The following is a 25265-nucleotide window of genomic DNA, read 5'->3' as shown; positions in this document are numbered from 1 at the left end:
ACAGTAAAATAGACCCAATTAGCATGGCAGAACAGTACAACTTACCACCTGGGTTATAGAAGGGCATATATCTATGGAAAGGATACCTATGTGTGGTCCTTTTCCATAGGCCAATAGTGTGTGTGTGTGTGTGTGTGTGTGTGTGTGTGTGTGTGTGTGTGATAGCCAGAGGTCAGCATCGTGGTGATCTTCCTCTATCATTTCTAGTTTACTCTTTGACAGGGTCTCTCACTGAACATGGAATTCACTGATTGAACCAGATTGGCAGCAAGTTCTCAGAATCGTATTGTCTTTATCCCCACCTTTCCCTTCCTGGGGGTACAAATGTGCACTCTTGCTGTACCTGAATTTTTTACATAGGTACTGGGATCAAACTCAGCTCTCCATGCTTGTGAGAATACGCTTACCCACTCAGCCATCTCCCCAGCCCCTAGCAACACAAAGAAAGACAAGATGCACTCTTTAAACCACACAGTCCTGTTCCTATAGACTTAACAGCTAGTTAAAAGCATTTTTATGTAATTAAAATGGCAAGCGATTGTTGAAAATGCAATTTCCTGAGGGGGGTTTTCCTCTAAATATAAAACACAAACAGCTAATGCTTTAATCCTCGTTCCCCATGCCAATAGAATTAAACTTTGTCATGGAATCTGCATTTCTAGACTTTGGCTTAGGGTAGTGGTTTTCAACCTTCCTAATGTTGAGACCTTTTAATGTAGTTGTGGTGGTGACTCCCAACCTTAAAATTATTTTCCTTGTTATTTCATAACTGTAATTCTGCTACTTTTATGAATCATAATGCTGATACCTGTGTTTTCTGATGGTCCTAAATGACCCCTATGAAAAGGTCATTTGATTCCTAAAGGTATCAAGCCCCACAGGTTGAGATCCACTGGCTTAGGTTGAGTAATAGCTACATGTGACTTTAGATCTAACCCAGAATAAAACATAATGTTCCTCGTTCTTTAATGCTACAGTCGAGCTGCTTTTATACTTGCATGAAATCTAAATAATTAGATCCTTAGCTGGACACAGTGTTGCATGCTTGTAACTTCAGAACTTGGAAGGTAGAGGCAAGAGGATCAGAAATTCAAGGTTATTCTCGACTTCAAGTTTAAAAACCATCTGGGCTACCAGAGACCCTGTCTCAAATAAATTATATATATATATATATATATATATATATATATATATATTATGATGGATGAATGAATGAATTGATGGATGGATGGATCAATAGCTAGATTCTTTAAATATACTCTAACATCATTAAATAGATGTGGTTTTCAAAATGTTAGACATAGAGCAAATGAACATTACCACTGTCATGCCAGGCCTGTGGTGAAATGTGTGTAAATGCAGAGATTATGCATTTGCAAAGTAGCTGAGAGAATAACTTACAAGTTACTGAACATTTATCTGTTAGTTCTATAAATTCGGTGTTACATATAATATACAAGGGAAAGGAATCGTTGTTAGAAAACAGATTTTGCTGTGTGAAACTCGGAGAGGAAGTTATACTGCAAAATGGAGGTGGGAGTAAAAAGAAACAACCCACAAAAAAAACCAGCATGGTTCCTCAAATCCTAAAATAAGTGAAAATGTGCTGATTCTTAATCTTCTAACACCAAAGAGATAATCCAAAACACAGAAGGAAGGAACTTAACAAAAGACTTGTAAACAAAGTTAGAAAACAGTTACTTAAACTATAAACCCAGCGTTCTGCAAGTCTTCCTAACTAATGAAGAGCTTACAATGTTTGCTAGACTCAGAATTAGCAGGGCACAATGATCTAGAAGATGGACAGTATGAAACCCTCTCTTAGTAAGTATTCAGTAAAATCATACTAAAGAAATCAACTTGTAATTATTTGTAAGCAAGTTAACATTTTTTAATGGCAAGACAAGAGTCCAATAATGGCCACTTTAAATCTTATTCTCAGAGCTGTGATGTGTATAATGTGCATTCAGGGTTACAACAATTACTTCGAGTGCCTTGTGTGCCAGGCACCACTCACTAGCAGGTATATACTCTTTTTTTCCATTTTATGTACATATTTATTTATTTATTTATTTATTTATTTTGTTGCAGATTTTTTTATTTGAATTAGAAACAAGATTGTTTTACATGACAATCCCAGCACCCTTCTCCCTCCATTGTGTAAATGTACCACATCTTCTCCATCCATTCTTCAGTTGAGGGGCATCTAGGCTGCTTCCAGTTTCTGGCTATTACAAACAATGCTGCTATGAACATGGTTGAACAGATGTCCTTGTTGTATGAATGTGCTTCTTTTGGGTATATGCCTAAGAGTGGAATTGCTGGATCTTGTGGTAGACTCATTCCCATTTTCCTGAGGAACCGCCATACTGATTTCCAAAGTGACTGTACAAGTTTGCACTCCCACCAGCAGTGGAGAAGTGTACCCCTTTCTCCACATCCTCTCCAGCATAAACTGTCATTGGTGTTTTTGATTTTAGCCATTCTAACAGGAGTAAGATAGTATCTCAGAGTTGTTTTGATTTGCATTTCCCTGATGGCTAAGGATGTTGAAAACTTTCTTATGTGTCTTTCAGCCATTTAAGATTCCTCTATTGAGAATTGTCTATTTAGTTCTAAACCCCACTTTATAATTGGATTATTTGGTGTTTTGGAGACTAGCTTCTTGAGTTCTTTGTATATTTTGGAAATCAGCCCTCTGTCAGATGTGGGGTTGGTGAATATCTTTTCCCAGTCTGTGGGCTGCTGTTTTGTCTTGCTGACTGTGTCCTTTGCCTTACAGAAGCTTCCCAGTTTCAGGAGGTCCCATTTATCAATTGTTGACCTCAGTGTCTGTGTGACTGGTGTAATGTTCAGGAAGCGGTCTCCTGTACCAATTAATACTCTTATAAAACTCTCTGTGGCTATGGAATTGCTGACTTCTGTGTGCTTGCAACCGAAACACCCAAGAGACTGAGTTAAAGAAGCATTTGTCTTGGCTCATGGTTGCAGAAATTCCAGTCCACAGTCTTCGGCACTACTGATTCCCGGCTGTGGTGAGGTGATGGCCAAGGAGACTGACTGTTCACCTCAGGGTGGGGAGACAGGCAGCATAGTGGAATGGGGCTGGGAACTGGGTGTAACCTTCAAAAGCATGCTCCTCACAAGGCCCCAGGTCCTCTGGATTTTTTGTTTGTTTGTTTGTTTGTTTTTGTTTTTCTTTAATGGAGGTGAATAGTTGAGTGGGAATAATTTGGAATTGGAATTTAACTAGACCTTAAGTTTATACCTCTATGTTTTTCAACTTTCACATACTATTAATAAAACTATAAAGCCCCCTGTAAGGACCCTTTTCATATTCATTCTCTGTGTTACATCAATAGTGGAAACATCACAATCTTATTACCACTCTGTACCAAGCAATGAGGAAAGCGCTTTCCACCTGACCATTGGGGACCTCCAAGGCCGCTAGTCACACCTGCCCTAATGATGAGCCTGCTTCAGGTTGGAAACCTTCCCCAGTGTCCTCCCTATCAAACATTGTGAGAGAGCTGAGGTTTCTGCCCTATACAAAAGCAAGCAATTCAGTGCATCAGCTTACCAGATAAAGACTCAGGCTCTAGCTGCAGGCAAGACTTTTTTGCTCCCACAACAATAGGCAAGCATGAGCACTTTTTGTCCAGTTTGTCCTCTACCTGGGAGTAATGAAGGGGAGCCTGTGTGAATATCACAAATAGCACAGGGTGGTGTCTTAGCCATGTTATCTGGAGATTAAGAATAACCAACTGGTATTAATGGGCTATAAGGAAATTTTCCAACCTTTGTTTCAGACAGAGTTTATTAGACTGGACTGTAAAGAAACCAACTTTCTGTTCTGAAGAATGATACTCTGCAGATCATTCAAGGCTACTCACTGTATAAACATTCCCAATAAGATAGTTCAGGCCAAGAATGTGACCTACAGCTGACCATACATACCCTCAAGATGCCAGGCATGAGAGACATTTGGGATGTGTCTCTACTGACAGAACAGGAAGAATACACTCATTGTTTATCCTATTTTTTAGCTTATTTATTTGTTTATTTACATTCCAATCCCAGTTCCCTTCCCTCCTTTCCTCCCTTTCCCTCCACTCACCCCTCCTCCCATCTGTTCCACAGAGAGGGTAAGACCTCCCCTAGGAAGACTACTAAGTCTGTCCCATCATCTAGTTGAGTTAGGACCAAGGTACCTCTCCATTCCCAGTTTTGTGTCTAGGCTGGGAAAGGTATCTTTCCATGTAAAGTGGGCGCCACTAAGTCAGTTTGTGCATTAGTGTTAGATCTTAGATCCACTGCCATTGGCCTCATTCATATGTTGTCCCTGACACACCATTGTCACCTATATTAAAGGACTAGTTTGATCTTACTCAGGTTCCCCATTTGTTAGGCCTGAATCAGTGATCTCTCACTAGCTCAGGTCAGCTGATTCTGTGGGTTTCCCCATCATGGTTTTGACTCCTTTGTTCATATTTTTGCTCCTCCCTCACTTTGATTGTATTCCAGGAGCTTGGCCCATTGGAATTCTGCATCTGCTTCTATCTGTTTCTGGAAGAGGGTTCAAGCTTCTCTGGGGTTATGAATTGTAGGCTCAGTATCTTTTGCTTTATGTCTGATATCCACTCATGAGTGAATACACACTATATTTGTCTTTCTGGTTTTTGTCTATCCTATTTTTATTGCTCTTCCCCATTTTTCTCAAATCCCCATGGAAAGTGATCAAAATAATGGTAGAATTCAGGGCATGCTACACCCAAGTACAGCACCTTGGTGTTGGAGAAGCAACAGAGACAGGAAAGCCTTTTAGAACCTCCTCTAACCCCACCGAAAACTGAGAAAGAACTTTCTGAGATGCCTTGAGACCATCATATGACCCTCGTGGGAGAATGTGTCTTCTGCCCTGAGCAATGAAGAAGGCGTCCTTGTGAAGACAGAAGGACACAGAGACTACTCTGGACAAACAGGCCTTGCCAAACTTCTATGATTAGCTCATACCCTCATTGTCTCCAGTTATACTTCCCCAGACTGTCTCTTTTTATCAAAGCCATGCAAGAAAACACAGCACTGAGAAGAGGAAGTGAACACAAAGTTCCACCCTTAACCAAGAAGCTGTTTTCGATTGATATAAATGCTGGCAAAGGGGGTGGGGGATTAGCTTTCTCCAGTGGAGTGCCACTGGGTACATCAATCACACTGGGGCAGGTTTTTTATTTGTTTGCTAGCTTGCTTGCTTGTTTGTTTTTTGGGGGGGAGAGAGAGAGAAAGAGAGAAAGAGAAAGAAAAAAGAAAGGAAGGAAGAAAGGAAGAAAGAAAGAAAGAAAGAAAGAAAGAAAGAAAGAAAGAAAGAAAGAGAGGCAGACAGAAAACAAATAAATGTAATTTTTAAAATGCATACACATTTAGCAACCTGACAAAATAACATTTCAGACTTCAAATAACCATGAAGTACCAGAGCCAAGATTTAGTGCTAGCATGGTCTTGTCTTCTCACCTCCCTGTTGTCTCCTGACAGCACAAATATGTGATTCTTGTTTACTTCCAAACAAGTTGAGGTAGGCTGGATCCTAACATAACTTTCCAGAGTCTTCTTTGAAAACTGACTTGGTTCAAACATCAATGGATAAAGAGAAAGAGACCCGAGACATGAAAACCCAATGCCAAAGACTTGTTGTGCACCATGCACTCTTGCTGAAGAGCACTGATGTGAGCAAGCAGGGACACATGGCTATGCTGGGAGTCACAGTTGCACAGTTTGGCCAGTACTTATGCCTCCAAGTCATGCTTGCCTGGTCATGAAATGGAGATGTCACAGAGCCATGCCTGTCAAGAGTACAACGGTCATCGACTGCTGCTATACAGTCATATGCTGCACAATGATGTTTCAGCTACTGATTAACCATGCATATCACAATGTTCCCATAATATTATAATGGAACTGAGAATTTTCCGTAATCTAGTAACATCATAAGCATCACAATGCGTGATGGTATGTCTGTGGCGCAATAACATGCTGCACTGCCAGTCATTAAAAAGAAAAGTATGCCCCATTCAGTTATTGTGTAATGATAATGACTAACCATTTACAGGTTTATGAACTTACCTTTTATAATTATTCTAGAATCTTCCTTCTATTTATAAAAAGAACACTTTTGCTGTTAAATAGCATGCCATGGAAAGTTGGCAGCAGCCTTGTATCTCTCTGGTTTACCCAGAGTCTTGACTGTATCACTGTATCTATTCTTGATTTAACTTCAGATTGCTTTTGTGAAGACAGAAGGATACAGAGACTACTCTGGACAAACAGACCTTGCCAAACTTCTATGATTAGCTACACACACACACATGTATGTATGTATGTATGTGTATGTATGTATACGTATATATGTATACACTAAAGAGAAAAACCTAAGACTATATACATACGTAATGTAATGTGGATATACAAACATATATGTGGTTATAAAATTGTAGCTCTCCAGTTTCCATCCCCTCCTTACCCAACACTCTATTGAAATCAACATTTTTATAAAACTTTTGGGATACACAAAGCTTCATGGGAACCTAAGGAAGGAAGATGTGGTATCAGAAAACAACTTACACAATACAGTCAAGGCACAGGAGGTGTGGCCAGGATATCCACATGGATATCATGGAATCCAAAGCATAAGAAGATGCCATAGTACTTCATATCCTGCAACATGGCAACCAGTGCTTTATGTTATTTGTTTTGTGGCATCAAACCTTTTTCACAGATATTTAGAAGAGCCTTAAAGACAGAAACCTGACTGCATTAATAACTAACTAATAACTAAGAAGTTTGGAAATGTAAAAGTTGGGAATTGCTAAATTCCACATTCAGCCCCCACACAACCCACACTACTGTGGCTCATCCGTCTCCTGTAGAACTATCGCTGGTTTTGAAGATACAAACTAGTGTTAATCCATCTTCGTCCCCTTCACTTTACACAGTGTCTCCCCACCCTCAATCACATTTTAAAACACATCAAAATCGTTTGTAATTATGATGATTTGGCCTTGGATTTTTTATTTTTCCCAAACCCACATAGAAAATAATGTTTTAGAAATATTTGGAAATATGCAATGCTCCTTGGGAACCTGATGGACACATTACGTCAACTTTAATGTATGCAATGCAATACAGCACTGGGTACAAACCTCTCTAAGGGATGCTCTCCCCTCTGTAAGTCTTCACTTTCTTCAAGCTCCACCTCCAGGAATATCTCTCAGTGGCACCTCTAACTACTCAAAAAGCCACTTATTGATTAGTGAATCCCCATGCTAGAAAGAGTAATGGTGAATTAGACACTCACTGCTTATTCTTGGTGGCCTAGAGCCTTTTATTTAGACCCCTTTGTCACTAAGCAAGAAAGATTATGTCTGACACTGGGCAGTAGGACTCATTTCCTGTCCGTATTCTCTCCTCCCATACCAAAATGTGTACTATACACTAGCTAAAATATGTACTCACATGGGATAAAAGAGCATTTCCTCTTCCAAGCCAACTCTTGCAAATGGGGTGATGTTGTGTGTAGTCTCAGGCTGTATTAAATCCTTTTAAGCAAGCCCCACCTGGTCCTTCTCCATCAAATGGCTCCAACCTCTGAGCAGAGGAACCCACCAGCCTCTACCCTTGTCTGGGACAAAAGCAATATGTATATTACTAAATGGGAAAGTAAATTATCTTTGTTTATTTTCAAGGTAAAATTAATCAATTCTACCACATTTTTATGTTGCTTGGAGTTTGGCCAATGTCAATTCCATCTGTAATACCTCCTTTCCAAGACTCAGCCAATCTGTGTGTTTTGTCTCATCTTCTCTCGGCAATCTGTGGGGTTTTAATCTCTATTAGCTGAGCTTCCCAGCAACAGAGGATGCGCAGAAGCTGGAGCAGTTGGTGCAGTGCACCAGGGGGCAGAGGGTTGCAATCCACCAAGCACACAACAGGGCTTCCTGAATTCAAGGTGCTGTTTTAGATGTGAAGGTGTAAAGAGGAGTCAGACCCAAGACCCACTCTGTTCAAAATACACCCAGAGACACGGCTCTGACAGAAGTCAGAATATGCCAACTGTCCCCGTCAACAAGAAAACAGCAAAAGAGAAATAAACACGCTGACTGGCGAAGTAGGGAACCTCAAAAGTAAATTACAGCTTCAGATGGAATCTAAGCAAAAAGATTTCAATGGGCAAAGAAGACTAGGTCATTACATTAAAGTCAGCAGCACAATGGGTAAATTTAGTTTTAGCTTCAGAAATGAATCTGGCTTTCCATAGTATGGAGTTTCAGAAGTAATGAAAAACTTTCAAGGCAGGACTTTGGTCTCTCTACAGAGTTACCAGGCATCCTGATATACATAGACTTTCCTTGGCCTTAGATGGTTGTTATGATTGGTAAGCATCAGAGAAAGACTTGGATTTATGTCTAAGAAATGTGTGCCCATGCACCAGGACCTCTTTTACTCTTATAGTCAGTGAGCAGCACTGCTAGAAACAGCCGAGACCGAAAGAGGGAATAATGCGAGCTATTTCTTCTCCGGTCACACATCAGTATGCTGCTACCAACAATAGAATCTTAGATTGGAAACAAAGTCTCACACTTTGGTAGATATGACTAAAACCCCAAACCTCAAAGCCTCCTGGGAGACAGAGGCCATTTCCTTTCATTTTTGTTTGTAATTTGTTGGAAATGGGAGAAGAGAGATGATGGCAGAATCTTCTTGTTCTCTGGCCTCACGGGTGGTCTGCTTAGCCATGAAGTTCACTCTTGGGCTGGAGAGCTGGCTCAGTGTTTAAGAGCACTTGTTGCTCTTACAGAGGACCTGAGCCCAATTCCATCACCCACATGGTGGCTCATAACCATCTGTGACAGGCACAAGCATGGTGCACATACATGCAGGCAGGCAAAATATCCATAGACATGGAGTAAAATGAATAAATTTTAAAATTTTTTAAATAAAATTAGACGAATCTGGAAGGAAGGAAGAAAGGAAGGAAGGAAAGAAAGAAAAAAGGAAGGAAGGAAGGAAGGAAGGAAGGAAGGAAGGAAGGAAGGAAGAAAAAGGAGATGAAGGAAGAAAGCAAGAGAGACAAGGAAAGAAAGGAAGGAAGGAACTTCTCAGGCCAGGCAGACAGTTAACTGGGGCACCCCCAGCTCTCCTGGAACCCTGCTGCCCTGAGCCCTCCCCCTGAGCCCTCAGCCATGCCCCATTGTTCAACAATAGCTGCTCCCCATGCCCACTCCACTTCCTCCTTCTCACTCTCATTGGGTAGAAGTGAAGCAGCCACCATGAAAGACACCCAAAGACTGACATCTTTCTCCTTGGTTCACTGCTGAGTGCCAGGAATCCCTTGACGTTTGTGAACAAATGTAAATGTCATCTAGACATTTCCATCCATTAATCTTTCAGCAGCTGCCCTTTTTTATTCATGTCACCTCATCTGGGTCCTGAGTAGCCAGGCTGTCCTAACACTAACCAAATATCAGCAGAGCTCATGGGCAAGAGAGGCATCACATATTTTTCAGTTCCTTTTTCAGAGTTCCATCTAGATAAGCCCATCTCCTCTTTTAAAAACATATGCAGAATATTAAAATCCCCAGATCCTGGAGTCTCAATGGACCAGGTCCAGCTATACGTCCTAAAAGGCCGAAGAAAGCAGTGACAATGGCAGAAGGGATTATTCTGTGGGGCTGCACCAGGAAGAACAGAAGGATGGAGGGCTCTAAAATAATGAGCCGACAAGGACTTTGAGGTTTTACAGTAAGGACGGAGGCATGATGGGGGAGAGGAGCTGGCAGAGCAAAGTCTGGGTTTGGCTGTTGGGTTTATTGTTACCTCAGGTATGGTTCTTTGAGATCCTACTAGTTCAGAGGGCTGCCATGCAGCAGAGAGCAGTGTCTCCTAAGGGTGACCTGCATGCCAGGCTTTCTGTTCCTAGAACTGACTCCCAAGTCATAAGGAAAACAGTACCTGGGAGAGGCGAGGCAGAGGCAGACCCAAAAGGGAATGGGGTCAGTGTCTGCACTTGCCTTCAATAGTGATTCTTTTTAAAAGTCCTCCAGGGAAGGAAAGTAAATTTCAAATGTTCACAGGGATAGAAACCAGGGGGCTACCCTGGTGAAGCCAAACTGAGCCTGTTCCACCACCATGGCTTTCTATCCACTCAGCATTTTTATCAAGTGTCTACTGACACCAGTTCTGGCGTGGGACTAGGTGGGATAGGGTCCATATGCCCCTTACTTTGGGGACATCATTTTCCCTCCCTCTCTCTCTCTCTCTCTCTCTCTCTCTCTCTCTCTCTGTGTGTGTGTGTGTGTGTGTGTGTGTGTGTGTGTGTGTGTGTGTGGGAGCAGAGGCTGGGCCACAGTTACACAAGGATTTAAAGAACAGAAGACCAGAAACACTTTTAACCAGAGTCTCCCATAACTCTTATCTTTCAAAAAGCAGTTCTTGCCAGGCAGTGGTAGTGCACACCTTTAATCCCAGCACTCGGGAGGCAGAGGCAGGTGGATCTCTTTGAGTTCAAGGCCAGCCTGATCTACAGAGCGAGTTCCAGGACATCCAAAGCTATATAGAGAAACCCTGTCTAGGAAAAAAAAGAAAAAGCAGTTCTTTGGCCACTGATGATGCTTGCCATCTCACCCCAACCCCCCTCTTTCTTTTAGGGTATGTAATTGATTGGTTTTGGCACTGACTCTCAGTGATATTCCAAAATGTGTTTTGAGCTTCAAACTGTTAGAGGAGCTGCAAATGCAGGGAAGGGCTTCTCCCGTAGTTCTCTTTTCTACCCAAATAGCATATCTATCAAGGAAGGAGCTGCCCTTGGCCCTTTTACCAATGCTTTATTAACCAAGCAAGATGAAATCTAAACTAGACAGGAACATAGTGAAAATCAAACAGTGTACCCAGGGCCCTGAGAAGCCAAGTAAATTTTTCCTTTTGTAAGTTGCCTTTGGTCACAGTATTTCATCATGGCAACAACAACAACAAAAATAACTAAGATGGGTATATCAATCAACTGATCAGATAATAGATTTGGATAGATAGATAGATAGATAGATAGATAGATAGATAGATAGATAGATAGATAGATAAATAGGAGAGATATAGCTACCTACAGTCTGAGCTCTGTAGAGAGAGGTTCATAAATTTCTTACTAGTATAGATGACAGTTGGAAAACTATCTTATAATGCAATTGAAACCTGTGTCAAACTTCACAGCTTAAAGTGAAACCTGCTTTCTCTTTCCCAGTCCCAGTCATCTTGGGCCCTATTTTGGGATTATCGGCTGTTATCCAGAACCTTCTATTGTGTATCACCCAGCAGTGCCTCCAGCTGAAACCTCCAGCTGTCACCTTGCCTCACACTGGCATTTGTCAGTACACTCAGTCCCTTATGTCATTTATAACAATCAACAGACTCCCTGTGGCTTCACACTTAACTAACTCTTAGAAAAACCACTTGGAGTTGATAACTGGTGTTAAAAGATGAAAAGAAGTCAGAACAGAACACAAACAACCCCAAATCAAGGTTGAACTGATTCTCTCTCTCCCTAGCTGATGAAGAGAAAATCTTCATAGAACATTTTCATTGTAGAATTTGCAAAATCCAGTTGAAAATAGTCCTGTTTTCTTCTTAGAAAATGATATAGCATCTACAAGTTCTGCGTATTTGGAGTCAATAGCAATCTAAGAGTATTTCCAGCTTGGCAAAGAAGTAGAAGGAGGAGGATGAAATGGAGAAGGAGGAGAAGAAGGAAGAAAGAAAGAGAGGGAGGAAGGGGGGAGCCACAACTCTCCAAAGCCTCAGCATCCCTTCCCCATTGCCATCCTTTCCTCTGGGCTTGCCCAAACAGCTTTGACCTGAATCACATGTGGGACCTAGCTTCTGGGACCCCGCTCCAGGCTGCCTGTATAGCTAGCTGGAGGGTCTTATAGCTGGGAAGTGAGGGGCACTTCTGGCCTTCTGCTAATCCCACAGTCCCTGTATTTCAGTTCCTATTCACCTCTCCAAGGAAGAAACTCACAGGGCCTGTAGCTCCTTATCAGCTCAGGAATCTCCTCTCCCATTCCCACTTCCTCAGCATAGCAGACCATTCTGAGCAGTTTCATCCTTTCCTGACCTCTGAGTTCCAGTCCCTGGGAGAAGGTCTCCCTTCCTTCCTAGCCACCTCATTCTCTGTCTTCGTTAACATTCCTCCTCCAAACACACACCCAGTGTAAGCAAGGTTCCTCCACCTGAGGGTGTGGGCATCTCTTCTAACATGTACAGAGCACTGAGCCAGCTGTGGCTGGTTCATAGGAGACCTTGAACCTCTGGCCATGTAGTGCCCTGTCCCTGTCCCTGTCCCTGTACAGTCCCCTCCCCCATCTCCCTAACCCCTTTACCTCCCAGATCCTGGGATTACAGGCATGCATGCTTCACCAAGGCCACTTCATATGCTGCTGAGGATGGAACCAGCGCTTAGTGGGTGCTCCATCCCAAGAATCCCAGTTTTAGAGATCAACACTGTCAAATCATCTAACTGTGACAAACAGCAGTTAGTACAATGTGTTTCTCTTTTCTTGTTACACGGTTCTGTTTCAATGTAATAAAGACCTGTCTCCCCATCATACTAAAGACAACAGAAGTGTCATTTTATTGTATTTATTCTATCGATCGCCCTATAGCATTTCATCCGTTCTACAAGGTTTCTGCTTTTCTTTGGAGAAATTCCCCCAGGAAAGGAAGTTGGAGACTGGCAGGTGGAAGTAAGGATGGCATCTTGGGGAGGTAGCATGTATATAAAATCTTAAAGGGGATATGCACACCTGTCATAGAGATGTATGAGGGAAGAAGAAAGTTCAAGGCAGAAAAGCAAGTGAAAAGGACCTGGTGCATTCAGATGGCAAAAGGAAGCCAGTGCAACAACAGAAGAGCAAATGCTGAGAACAGGGGGATGGAGGGATGATGGGGGCAGGGTCTTTGGGAGAATGTTGTATAAGTCAAATGTGCCATTGAAATGGCTTTGTTTTACAAAAGCCTCATCCAACACTATGCACTATGGAGAAACTCTCTGTGTTGGCTCTGGATTGAGCTCTACTCCCTTCCTACTCCATTCCTAAGGACAAACACCCCCAACAATTTGATGGGGGTGATAGAACATAATCTAATTAGCTATAAGTGTGTGTGTGTGTGTGTGTGTGTGTGTGTGTTGGGGGAAGGGATGATGTGTGACTGTGTATGGATAGGCTCACATGCCTGTGCTCACAGAGGATAAAGGAGAACATGGGATGTCCTGCCCTATCACTTTCCACCTTATTCCATGAAGACAAGTTTCCTACTGAACCTGGACCTAAGCTGGCAGCTAGCAAACCCTAGAGATCCCAGTCTCTAACACCCACATTGCTGGGACTATAAATAGGCTCATAGCAGTCCCCACCCATCTTTTCAACAGTGGGCTGGGAGAATAGAGGTACTAACTTGGGTCCTTATGATTGTGTAGCAAGTGCTGCAGGCCCAGGGCAATACTTTTAAAAGGATTTAGTTATTGCATTGCATTCAAAAGAGAATGTTGGCTTTCTGGTTTTCTCCTTCCTGATCTGATCATGCATATTTTGGACTGCAATGAATTAAAAATAATAATCCTGGCCGGACATTGGTGACGCACGCCTTTAATCCCAGCACTCGGGAGGAAGAGGCAGGTGGATCTCTGTGAGTTCAAGGCCAGCCTGGTCTCCAGAGCGATTGCAAGGATAGGCTCCAAAGCTACTCAGAGAAACCCTGTCTCAAAAAACCAATCTTCATCATCATCATCATCATCATCATCATCATCATCATCCTGGCATTTGGGAGGCAGCGGCAGTCTTGGCGATTTCCAACATATAATGTATACTTTACTTGTAAGCATTCAGGTCATCCTCCACCCCTGACTCCAGTAGCTCCAAAGACACATAGAACACAACAGTGGATACCTGTTCCCTGAACAGCAGATGGATTCGGGGCTGCTGGGTGGTGAGGACACAGGGATCATCTGCAAACTCAAGCTTGGGTTCATATCTGAGTGACAGATTAGGTGTTTGGGATTTTCCTCTTTATAAGGAAGAGACAAGGAATTCCGAACTTTTTGTATAGTCAACCCAAGAAAAACTTTTAGACCAGTGGTTCCCAACCTGTGAGTTGTGACCCTTTAGGAGGTGGGGGATGGGTTGAGGTGTTGAAAGATCCTTTCACATGGGGTCACCTAAGAACATTGAAAAACACAGGTTACAATTCATAACAGTGGCAAAATTATAGTTCTGAAATTATGAGGAATTGCATTAAGGGTTGCAGTATTAGGAAGGTTGAGAAGCACTGTTTTAGACTCTCCTCATATTATCAACTTTTAGTTTCTGAACATTTTTGGCTAGCAGTAATTTGCTACTTTAGTGATTTGAAGACCTGGGCACACATTGCTTTACAAATATTCCAGGGTTGTAAAGTTGGATATGAGGTACATGAGAGGCCCGACCCTGGTCCACACACAGCGCCTGCTTGGTTTAAACAAGTCCATGCTCTTTCCCGCGTGCTCAAACTCATGCATACTTTCCAGGGCTCTAGCTGTAGGCTTTCATGATGCTGAAAATCAAAGGGCTGGAAGATGCAGAGAACAGAAGCCCAAACCCAAAGGTTGCACACTCATGTGGGCACGCAAGCACACAGATTTTATGAGGTAGTGTTTACCAAAAGGCAGGATTTATAGCTCTGTGTAATTTACGGCTTTTAAATGCAGTGTTATAATGCAAATAAATTTTTCCCTTCCTGGCGCGATGAGCTCATGAATAAACGTGAAAAGGATGCTAGGCTGGCGACAGAGACTGGGAGAGAAGGCAGAGAATGAATCAGCGTGCGCCTGCCTTCAGCAGACACTGTCCCCTGCCTATGGGATCGGCTCACTGCTCGGCGTGAAGACTACAACACAGTTATGTGTGACATGGCGCTCAACAATTCCCATCCGAGGCAACGGACCAGGAATGCTGCTCAGCCCACCGTGCAACAAAAATGTATGAAATCGCATTAGCAGAAAAACAAGGTTTCTGGGTCTTATCACAGAAAGGCTTTCCTAACTCCTAGACGAATGTTCACCTCTAATTGAACAACTGTTTCCCCTCTTTATTTCTACCTGAAAGTACCTTTTACAAGCCGTAATTAAGGGCAGGTTCTTTATAATCCCACCGTGATGGAATGTTTTTAGCGCCTGAATGCCTATTCATTAGCAGGGCATTTAGGGCTTTTTTTTTTTTTTCCTTTCAGGGTTTAATTTGACTACAATTCATTTGCATGTACTGAACATGCATTTTAGATCTGAACAAGAACTCCGTGTATCCATTTAGCGGCTTTCTAAAACACGTTCTGCAAGGCAGGAGTCTACAATCCTAGCAAAACAAACACTGTGAATTCTGCATTTGTGGTTGAAAGGGAAAAATATCTCAGCAGCAAGGAAAACAAACAAACAAACAAACAAACAAAAAACCCTATCAGGCATTCTCCAAATTAATATAAAAATGTTAAGAGTATAGACAATAAGAATGGTAATTTCTAAAACTTGATGTCTCTCCATGAGAATGCCCCTGATAGGGAAGTTCTGTAGGACTTCAGGGAACTGGTCATTTCTCAGATGCTGTGGAGGAGAAGGAGCAGTACCCACCACACAACAGACTTGGGGCCTGTGCCAGGCTTAAAGAGGTTAACTTGGTTAAAACTCGGTACTGATTTTTATGAGAAACATTACGGATTCCACTGACCGGCTGTTAAATTTGGAAAGCTTTTAGGTAGAACAGTTAATTTAACAGATCCAACAAACTCAAACATTAAGTTATTAGATGATGGTAAGTTTTAATGGAGACGCTTTGTGTAATGTAAGCACAATGGGACCCATCTCCACTCCAGGACCGATTCTTCAACCAATCCTTCTTCATAAAGGGCAAGAAGCAGGCAGTGAGTTCTGAGACTATCTTAGCACTATGATTTTTTAGCTGTCTACCTCTCCAAAGAATTGTCAGGCAACTGGATAATTTCAGGGACAGTTCCAAAGCTCTAGTGTTCCTTAGGCAAAGAGGTTGGCAAGCTGCCTGTGGCAGGCCTCCTTTCAAGGATAAAATCCTTCACCTCTCTTCGGAGAATGAGTGTGACCCTTGGGGGAAAGTCATGCTTCTAAGTTGGTGATTTCTTTTTAAATCCTCAATAAGAGACAAAATAATTAAGTTTAACAGGATTTTGTTTCAAGGACAAAGTGCACCAATACTATAAAGTCATGAACACACGTGGACAAAGAGGCTAACACAAATCAAGAGACTGGTCCAATCTCCTGTAGGCTGTCCTGCAGCTGATGCTTTTTTAAAATTCAGTTTATTACATGCTTATGCTGCTGTAAATTAGGTGGCACGCCAGGTTGGCTGGATTTCTGACCCTTTGGAATAAGAACTGATTCTAAAAACCAAGACAAACACAAATTTTTAAAAAAATCAAGCAAGTAAATCTGGTAAGATTCATTTAAATGAAGTGCACAAAAATATTTTTTTTTTATTTCCACAGGCAGCTATTTTGGAATTCTTGAGCCACAGGTTAGAGGAAGAAAATTTGGTTAGAACTAATCTACTTTGGTTTTTCTATTTTTCAAAACTTCCTATGAGTGTAACTAGCTGTGAGTACTTTTCTTAGTAACTTAAATCTCTTGAAGATTAATCTTAAACACACAGATGCACTTAAATCTTGAAGTGAAAATACTGAATCTGAATGCAATTAGAGCTTCATGTGCAGTTCTCTCTTCCTAGATATAACAATTGCCTGCATAATTGAACTATATCCTTTTTCTCTATTTACATTTTAAATGGATTTAGCCTACTATGCCTCACAACATATTACTGTCAGTATATGTGCTATAGTATGAGTAAAATAATAAAATGGGCTAAATTAACTATTGCAGGCCACTAATAATTGCTGCAACTATTTGGCATGAACCAAAACATTAACATGGCTTTTATCCATTAGATGCACAGATTTAGGAAGTGTCTCCAAACAGAACTCAAATTAATTGGCTTAGCATCTTCCTACACCAAAGTTCACAGTTCTGTTTTATTTAAAAGGTGGTAGTGTTTTATCTTTAAATTTTTTTTTGTGAATTGTCAGTGATTTCAGTAGTAATAAAATGTCCAAAAGATTGAAATGTTTCTTAAGTAAGCACCAACACACTTTAGCAACACCACTTGCAAAAGTACAATGCATAAAAAAAACATTTTTTGGCACAAAAGTCTATGAAGAAATGAGAAAGATTAATACCAAGCTCTCCCACATTGCTGAAGCAGAAATCTTAACTCTGAAATACATTGACAGGTCCAACCACATGGTGTGCTCCAGGATACGCAAACCAGAAAAAATCTTTGCTTCTGTTTGCTTTTACCTTTTTGTTATGGACTCTTCCTCACATACTTGGTCCAGAAATGACTTAAAATGACTTTGTGCACATGTTTCTTGAAATGCATTTATTAAGTTTCTCTAAAGCTGTACCCAACCAGAATTTGCAAGTGCTTAGCACATTTATCTTTAAATTTTTTTGTGAATTGTCAGTGATTTCAGTAGTAATAAAATGTCCAAAAGATTGAAATGTTTCTTAAGTAAGCACCAACACACTTTAGCAACACCACTTGCAAAAGTACAATGCATAAAAAAAAAACATTTTTTGGCACAAAAGTGCCAAAACTCTATGAACTCTAATAATCTGTTTGTAGGAAATATTAATTAAATATAGCACTTGACATTTTATCATCTTTACATGACTCTTCAAATCCTTACCAGTATGAAAATATACATATTTAAATAAAGGTTTAAATGCATCTAGTAAACAATCCAAATTATAATTAAAGGTTTGTTTATTATTGAATGGACTTGAACATATTTTCTTCTGATTGTAAGTACATCAGCATAGGTTTTGCTAAAATAAACACAACTGCACTATAAGCCAGGGTTACTTGTCTTATTTTCACATAGTATTTTATTTTAGCTCAAAACATCTATACATGAGGTGAGGTTGAGTTCATGTTGACAACTCTCAAAAACCTTCCACCCAAATCAAGTACATAGATTTTATAGAAAGAAAACTTATTTCTTCTCTTCTCTTCTCTTTTCTTTCTTCCTTCCTTTCTTTCTTTCTTTCTTTTCCTCCTCCTCCTTCTTTTTTCTTTGCAGTTTTTGGAGATGGGGTTTCTCTGTGTAATCCTGGCTGTCCTAGAACCAGCTCTGCAGACCAGGCTGTCCTTGAACTCACAGAGATCCACCTGCCTCTGCCTTCCAAATGCCGGGATAAAAAGTGTGTGCCACCATGCCTGGCTTGAAAAATTGTTTCTTAACTTAAAAAATTATCTCTCTAACAAAGATATGATTAACTAAAAACAGAATTAGGTTTTATTCCATATGACTAAAACATACTTTATGAATAAATTCAATGCCATTTTGTTAAGGTATCACATTTTGCCTATATTGACACCAAAAATACATGTAACTACATTTTACTGAAAAAATTACAGGCTTCCTTTGTTATTTAAATGACAATCAAATTGAAATATTTATAAAAATAAAATCACCTTATTTTCTCAGATTTAACTCAAAAATATGCATTCATAAGGGAAAAGGTAGCTATTTTTAGAAAGAAGTTTAAATTATATTTTGACTGTATTATAGAAGCCTACCTTCAATAGGCCTTAATACTCTACATGAGCAACTTTTATTATTTATTTAGAACATGGTTACAGGCCCACATCAAACATATAGGTGACTAACTTTATGGTTTAACAAGTAAATGGATAAAAAATAAAACCTATGTATAAATCAGGAGTTTTCAAGATGGCATACAATACCTAAAAATAACCACAGACTAAAAATGGTCTCTTCTTACAGAAATCTATACATCTTCAGAGGAATAATAAAAAATACATTGAAAAGCTACACACATATGTCCCTGGGTAGAAAAATATAGGACTATTTATAGTCCTGAATTTACTCATATATTAGTGGAAACCAAATAAATAACACAGTAATGGTATGTTACCTGTGATAGAATGGATGAGAGTGGTTCAAGAATACTTAAGCCCAACAAGAAAGATGACATGGTTAAGAGTGTTGTAATACTCTAATGTGGTATTGATACCAGAAGTGAGATAGATTGGCAGAGTAAAAGAAATTAAATATTACTAATTTATCAAAAATATTAATACATTGTAAGGCTTCAATTTATGTCATACTTGTAGATTTAATGAAGAACTTAATGAACAACACTGAAATTCTAAAATGCTAAATAAAAATTTTGTGACTGTCATGAAGGCAAGAAGGAATACTTTTAGATAAAGACAGTCAAGAGATTGCTTATAAAGGAAAAGATGTAAAATATTAAGTGTTAGAAAGCTAAGCATGAAACTGAAAACAAGCACACAAGCAACTGATGGGAAGAATCTGAGCAAAGAAGCAGCTCTCTCATATATGATAAACACGCTCAAAGAATCACATACTAATGAAGAAAGAATATGAAGAATACTTATAGGTAAATGCCACTTACAGCAAAAATCATTTTTAAATCACCACACTCAGTAGTAGATAAAATGCAACAACATTACAATATTTTGCTTTGTAACTTATACAATTGACAAACTACTCTTTCAGTGTTAATTCTCAACACTTGCCAAAACAGCAAGCATCTATTATTTACAAGAACATAAGTTTGTATTAATTTTAGGAAATCATATTGACAAATTTTGAAAAACTTTCTAGTCACTAAATAATAATTCTGCTTCTAAAGATTTTATTGTTTTAAGTATGTGTATGTGTGTATGTCTTTTGTGTGAATTTGTTCACATGACTGCAGTGCCCATGGAGACCAGAAGAGGGTGTCAGACTCCCTTGGAGCTGGAGTTTCAGACAGTTGTGTAACATGGGTGCTGGAAACTGAACTCAGATCCTCTGCAAGATCAGTACAATTAATTGATCTCTTAATGGCTGAGCCATCTCTCCAGCCTCTAATTCTGCTTCTAAAAAAATAATTCAATATAGGCTCATAGATGCCTTTGCAAAGAATTCATTGCAATGCCATTTATGGTGGTAAAACATCAGCCATAAGCAGCATGTTCAATTGGTGGTATATAATTAACTAGTTTAAAGTTTTATTCATGTAATAGAATATTATACAATCATTATCAAAATGCTTCTAAAATACCTTTAATAACCTGGAGATTTGTCATGGTACAATACTAAATGAGAATTCGGTACTAAAACTTATGCTTGTACCATAATTAAAATATGTAAATGAATACACTGGTAGGCTTCATTACATAGTGTAATTTTCATCCTCCTTTATATATTTCCCAGCTATTTCACTACAAAAATGTATCCTCTTCATAATTATAAAACTCCTTTAGCTTTTAAAGATGTGACAACTTTGACCTTTTTGAATTAGGAGTGGAAGCTAGATAGCTAGATAGATTAGACGCAGTCATAGGTATGTCACCGTTCAATACACATATAAGCACATGCGTCATCACATTGCACATTTACATCGAATCTGGCTTAAATAGTGTTCAGTTTAATATCTTACCTGGGGATGCTTTCCCTCACACGAGGGTGTTTTCCTTACATGGGGATTCTTTCCTTACACGAGGATGCTTTCCTTACACGGTGATACTTCCCTCACAGAAGGATGCTTTCCTCACATGGGGATGCTTTCCTCGCGTGGGTATGCTTTCCGGGTCCACAGACTTCCTTTCTTCTATTCTCTTTTCATGTGATAACTCAGACTGCTTGCAAAAGTAGAATGTGAATAGAAACTAAAGCTGTCATCTCTCACAGAACTGGTACCAATCCCAGGCTTTCCTTACAGCTCTCATTTTACTACCACTCTGCCCTTCAATGGGATCTCTATGGAGTGAGTCCCAGCATCTCATCCCTGCCCGATGCTCTCTCCATGTTTGCCTGGATCACCCCTTATTTCCTGAAATTCAACACTACTGAAAAGCCTTCTGAACAGCTGGAAAGAGGAATTCGTCGCAGAAGGAAATCACACCAGCAAATTCGTCTTTCGTCTGTGTCCAGGCTGGGAGCTGTCGATATGACATCGTTTGCTTTTCAAAGTGCATCAAATATAGACATATAATAAAATGACATAGAGACCACATGCAGTTAAGAAAAATCCTAGACCTTGGCATCTTTCGGTGATTTCTTCTTGGAAACCCTATCCAAGTAAATTGCAAGAAAACGGTGCAGAATTTCCAGGAGGCTTAACAATTCCTTTCTGTATCGGAAAAGATGCCTTTCCCTACCACAGTGGCTAGGTTTAAGAGGTCTATGTCCTAAAGACACAAAAGCCACAGTATTCTACCACAGAACATGCCATTCAGTTAATTTAATAACTGGTTTTGATGACTTTTCAGAGAAAGGGATGAACAATTTGGCTTTAAGATTTGCTGAAGCTGATGAAAACTAGCCTCACCTTTGTACATGTTCCTGCCCTGACCTTAAATACATAATTTTTAATTGAAGGCTTTCTTATTTGCAGTTTGCAGTTCAAATTACAATATAAACTCAGGTAGCTATGACAGTCAATCCTACATCTTTGTTTTGAAATATGATCAGCAGTTTATTTATTTCACTTTTCATTCTGTAAGGCTGTCATCACTGAGGAGTGCCTGGCAGTAGTCCTCCCATGGCATCTTTTCCAGTTTTCACTGTTACTGCTTAGGAAAAGCTGAACACCTAGGGTGTCTTTGCTTGAAATTCAAACACATTAAGCATCTTATTTACAGATGCAATTAAAGGGTGAAATTAAAAAACACAGCAGACAACCTTGTAACATCAGGTCCCTTTCCCTTTTTATAGTTGAATCTTTTTTATGAAAAACAGCCGTGTTTCCAAACATTCTGATTTAAATATACAATTTGTTTATGCTACCACTCTTTCAAGGAACAGAAATAATCTTCATTTTTACTTGTAGAATAATTCTTAGCTCATAATAATGAATTTTAAAAGATCTGTTTAGAAGCAGCTTATTAAATTAGTAGCTTGATGGTACATATTAAATATGTATTTTAATTATAAATGTAATAGTATTTTGGCAATACCATGCTCAAATAACTAATTTTGTTCATCTCTCATATATGATGGAGGCCTAAAGTGTTAGTGAGAAAATGGTATATTTCCAAAAATTTTTTGTAACTACTCATTCATCTGACATAAAATGAATCTGAAATACAGATGTCGGTTTTAGAAGAATTTTAAAATTTAGACAATGGCAAGATGATTTCTATACAAAACATTATTCCAGTATATTTATGTTCATGGTCTTCTAAATAGGACAGAGTTGTTAAATGCTTTTAGGGAGACTAATTTATATTAATGTTCAACAAAAATAATATTAAAATTCTGTTATTCTTCTGGTTTAAAACAGGATTTCAGAGGCTTAGAGACCCTAAAGCAGATTGCTATGTCGCATTGCCATCTAGTGGATGACAATGGCTATTGCAAGGATGAAGGTGTCTGTTTCCTACTAGGAAAGTGTCAAAGCTCCAAAAGCCTGAAGATGCCTCTAAACCAAGGCAGGAATTTTTTTTTTAATTACATTTATTTATTTGGGGCGTGTGTACGTGTGCGCGTGCATGTGTATAAGTGTGTGTCCGTGTAGGGAGGTCAGAAGGACAACTTCGGGAGCGGGCTTTCTCCTACATGTGAGTTCCAGGCTTGGCAGGAGGTGCCTTTGCCCACGAAGCTCTTTCCCACCCTTCATGCAGCTCTGGAAATTATCAAATCTATGAAAATATATGAAATCAAGGACTCCGTCATACTTAGGGTGAACAGAAATCCAGCTGAAGGAACAAAACTCATACACACATAAGAATGTTATAAGGATATACAGTTATTGGTCACTTTGTGTTTCCCCCTTTGTTCATATAAACATTAGTGTTATGGGGCTGCTGGTATGATTGAGTGGTGGAGTGTGTGCTGGGTATGCAGAAGGCCCGCTGAGCACGGGAAAGGAAGTGTTAGAATTGCATTATATTGTATGTCTTTTTTTAAAAAATCACATTTAATTTAGTGTGTGTGTGTGTGTGTGTGTGTGTGTGTGTGTGTGTGTGTCTATGTACACAAATGTTTTTACATTTTCCAAATGAAACCCAAAAGACGTTAAATAAATGTACTTGAAAATAATTCTCTACAGGGTGTGCAAAAGGACATGTAAAAAGAATAATTTTTGAAGAAAGATTTCTCTGAGGAGATTATAAGACTTGGAATCATAAACTTCATACATTTAAATTTTTTAATTCACTTAAATGATCAACTGACATAAACCAACCACCAAATGAGCAACAAGATCATATAGGAATAAAAGAATTATAGCAGATAACTTCAAGTTATGATTACTGTAAGTTCCTGATGGGCATATTCTAAGGACAAAATGGGATATAACCTTACTCTAACTTATGCCGGCTGTCTCATCTACAAGTCTGGACACCAGGCTGTCCTCGAACTCACAGCGATCCGCCTCCCTCTGCCTCCCAAGTGCTGGGATTAAAGGCGTGCACCACCAACGCCCAGCGCCCCGCCCAGCTTTTTCTTTCACCAACATGCGAGTTCTTTTCCCTCCCTGCCAGCCAGACCGACAAATGGGTGGGAGAGGCAGGGGAGGCCTTCCTGGTCAGTATTTCTGATTCTTTGAAGTGAAAGGGGCAGCACAGTCATTTAAACTTGATCCAACCTCTTTGCATCTAACAAAGTTAAACAGCTAAAAGAAGTAAAATAAGAAGGCAATGCTTGTGGAATGTACAGTGCATATTGGCGGCGCTCACCTCATTACGATTCGCCATCTTGCTTCTCCTGTTCAATCGTGTCTTCTGAAGGCAGAGGATTTTTCTCTTGCATTTCTGTCTTCTTCAATTTCGATTATCGAATTTCTCGATCTCAGCCATATCAGCTTTGTCAGACATGGTTGCCGGAAAGAGTGAGTGAGGCACACGAACAAAAAGAGTCAGATCTTCTCAGAGGACACCACCGATTTTAATTATATGAATTTCTTTAATCTGTCAACTGTAAGGTTTGAAACAGTAAGAGCCTAATAGCAGCAATGTTCATATTACCTAAATTATGTCTCTGAAAATCATTTCCTGTGCTGGAGAGATGGCTCAGCAGTTGAGAGCACCGGCTGCTCTTTCAGAGGTCCTGAGTTCAATTCCCAACAACCACATGGTGGCTCACAACCACCTATAATAGGATATGATGTCCTCTACTGGCATGCAAGTATGCGTGCAGAGCACTCATACATAAAACATAAATAAATAAAAAGAACCAAGTGTTCCTACAGAGATGGCTGATTCCAGATCAAAGGCAAACTATAAAGCTATGACATCCTTTGCCAGGAAGCAAGGAGAACACCAACAGAGTACAGAAATCCGTGATCAAATGATGAGATACTGGAGCTTAGGGAAGGAATGACTACAGAAAAAAATGAAATATACTGGCTATATAAAAACCCATATGCTGGGGATGGAGAAATGGCTCAGCAGTGAATCGCACTTCCTGCTTTCCTAGAGAACCCAATCCAGTTCCCAGCACCCATGTCTGGAAGCTCAGATCCACCTGTAACCCCAGCTCCAGGAGTGGTCTGCTGCTCTCTTTAGGCCTCCTTGGGCATATACATACATGTGGTACATGTGCCCACAAATCCACACAACATGCATAAATAAAAATAAAAATAAATACACAATCTTGTCTTTAAACACCTTCATACTCACAGATAGGCCCTTTAAAAAAAAGGAGAGGAAAATTATTTTATTAATCATCATCAGAGGAAGAGATACTCACAACACCTTGTCTGGCCACTGACACTATGAAAATGTTCAATGTTTATTCTGTTTTTCTGGAGTGAGCATATCAATAGAATCAAGTACCCCTAACTGATAAAGGAGTGATCTTTCCACATCATCACTTACAAGGTAAAAGAAGCTACCAAGCCTAAGGAATGATAGAATTAAAAATTAGCCATTTAATAGAGAAACCAATGTTGTTCCCTGTTAGGTAAGTGACAAGACAATCAACAAATATTGACATCATCAGGCACAGGTGTGTAGAGCCCTGGATATTCCCAGTGTGCTAAAGTAAAAGTCAGCTGCTGTGAATCCAAGAACTGCTGTTTTCAATGAAGGAACCAGCCACTGATTCGAGAGCCAGCAAAAATGGGACAGAGA

General features: G+C 39.9%; 1 pseudogene; it reads right to left on the bottom strand.

Moving 5' to 3' along the window:
* Positions 1–23628: 23628 nt before the first annotated feature.
* LOC100772502 lies at positions 23629–24011 on the bottom strand (annotated as a pseudogene).
* Positions 24012–25265: the final 1254 nt, after the last annotated feature.

This window comes from Cricetulus griseus, chromosome 2, assembly GCF_003668045.3.
Source record: "Cricetulus griseus strain 17A/GY chromosome 2, alternate assembly CriGri-PICRH-1.0, whole genome shotgun sequence".
Taxonomy (NCBI): domain Eukaryota; kingdom Metazoa; phylum Chordata; class Mammalia; order Rodentia; family Cricetidae; genus Cricetulus; species Cricetulus griseus.
Note: the sequence above shows the minus strand (reverse complement) of the source record. Positions and strands in the feature narration are given on the sequence as shown.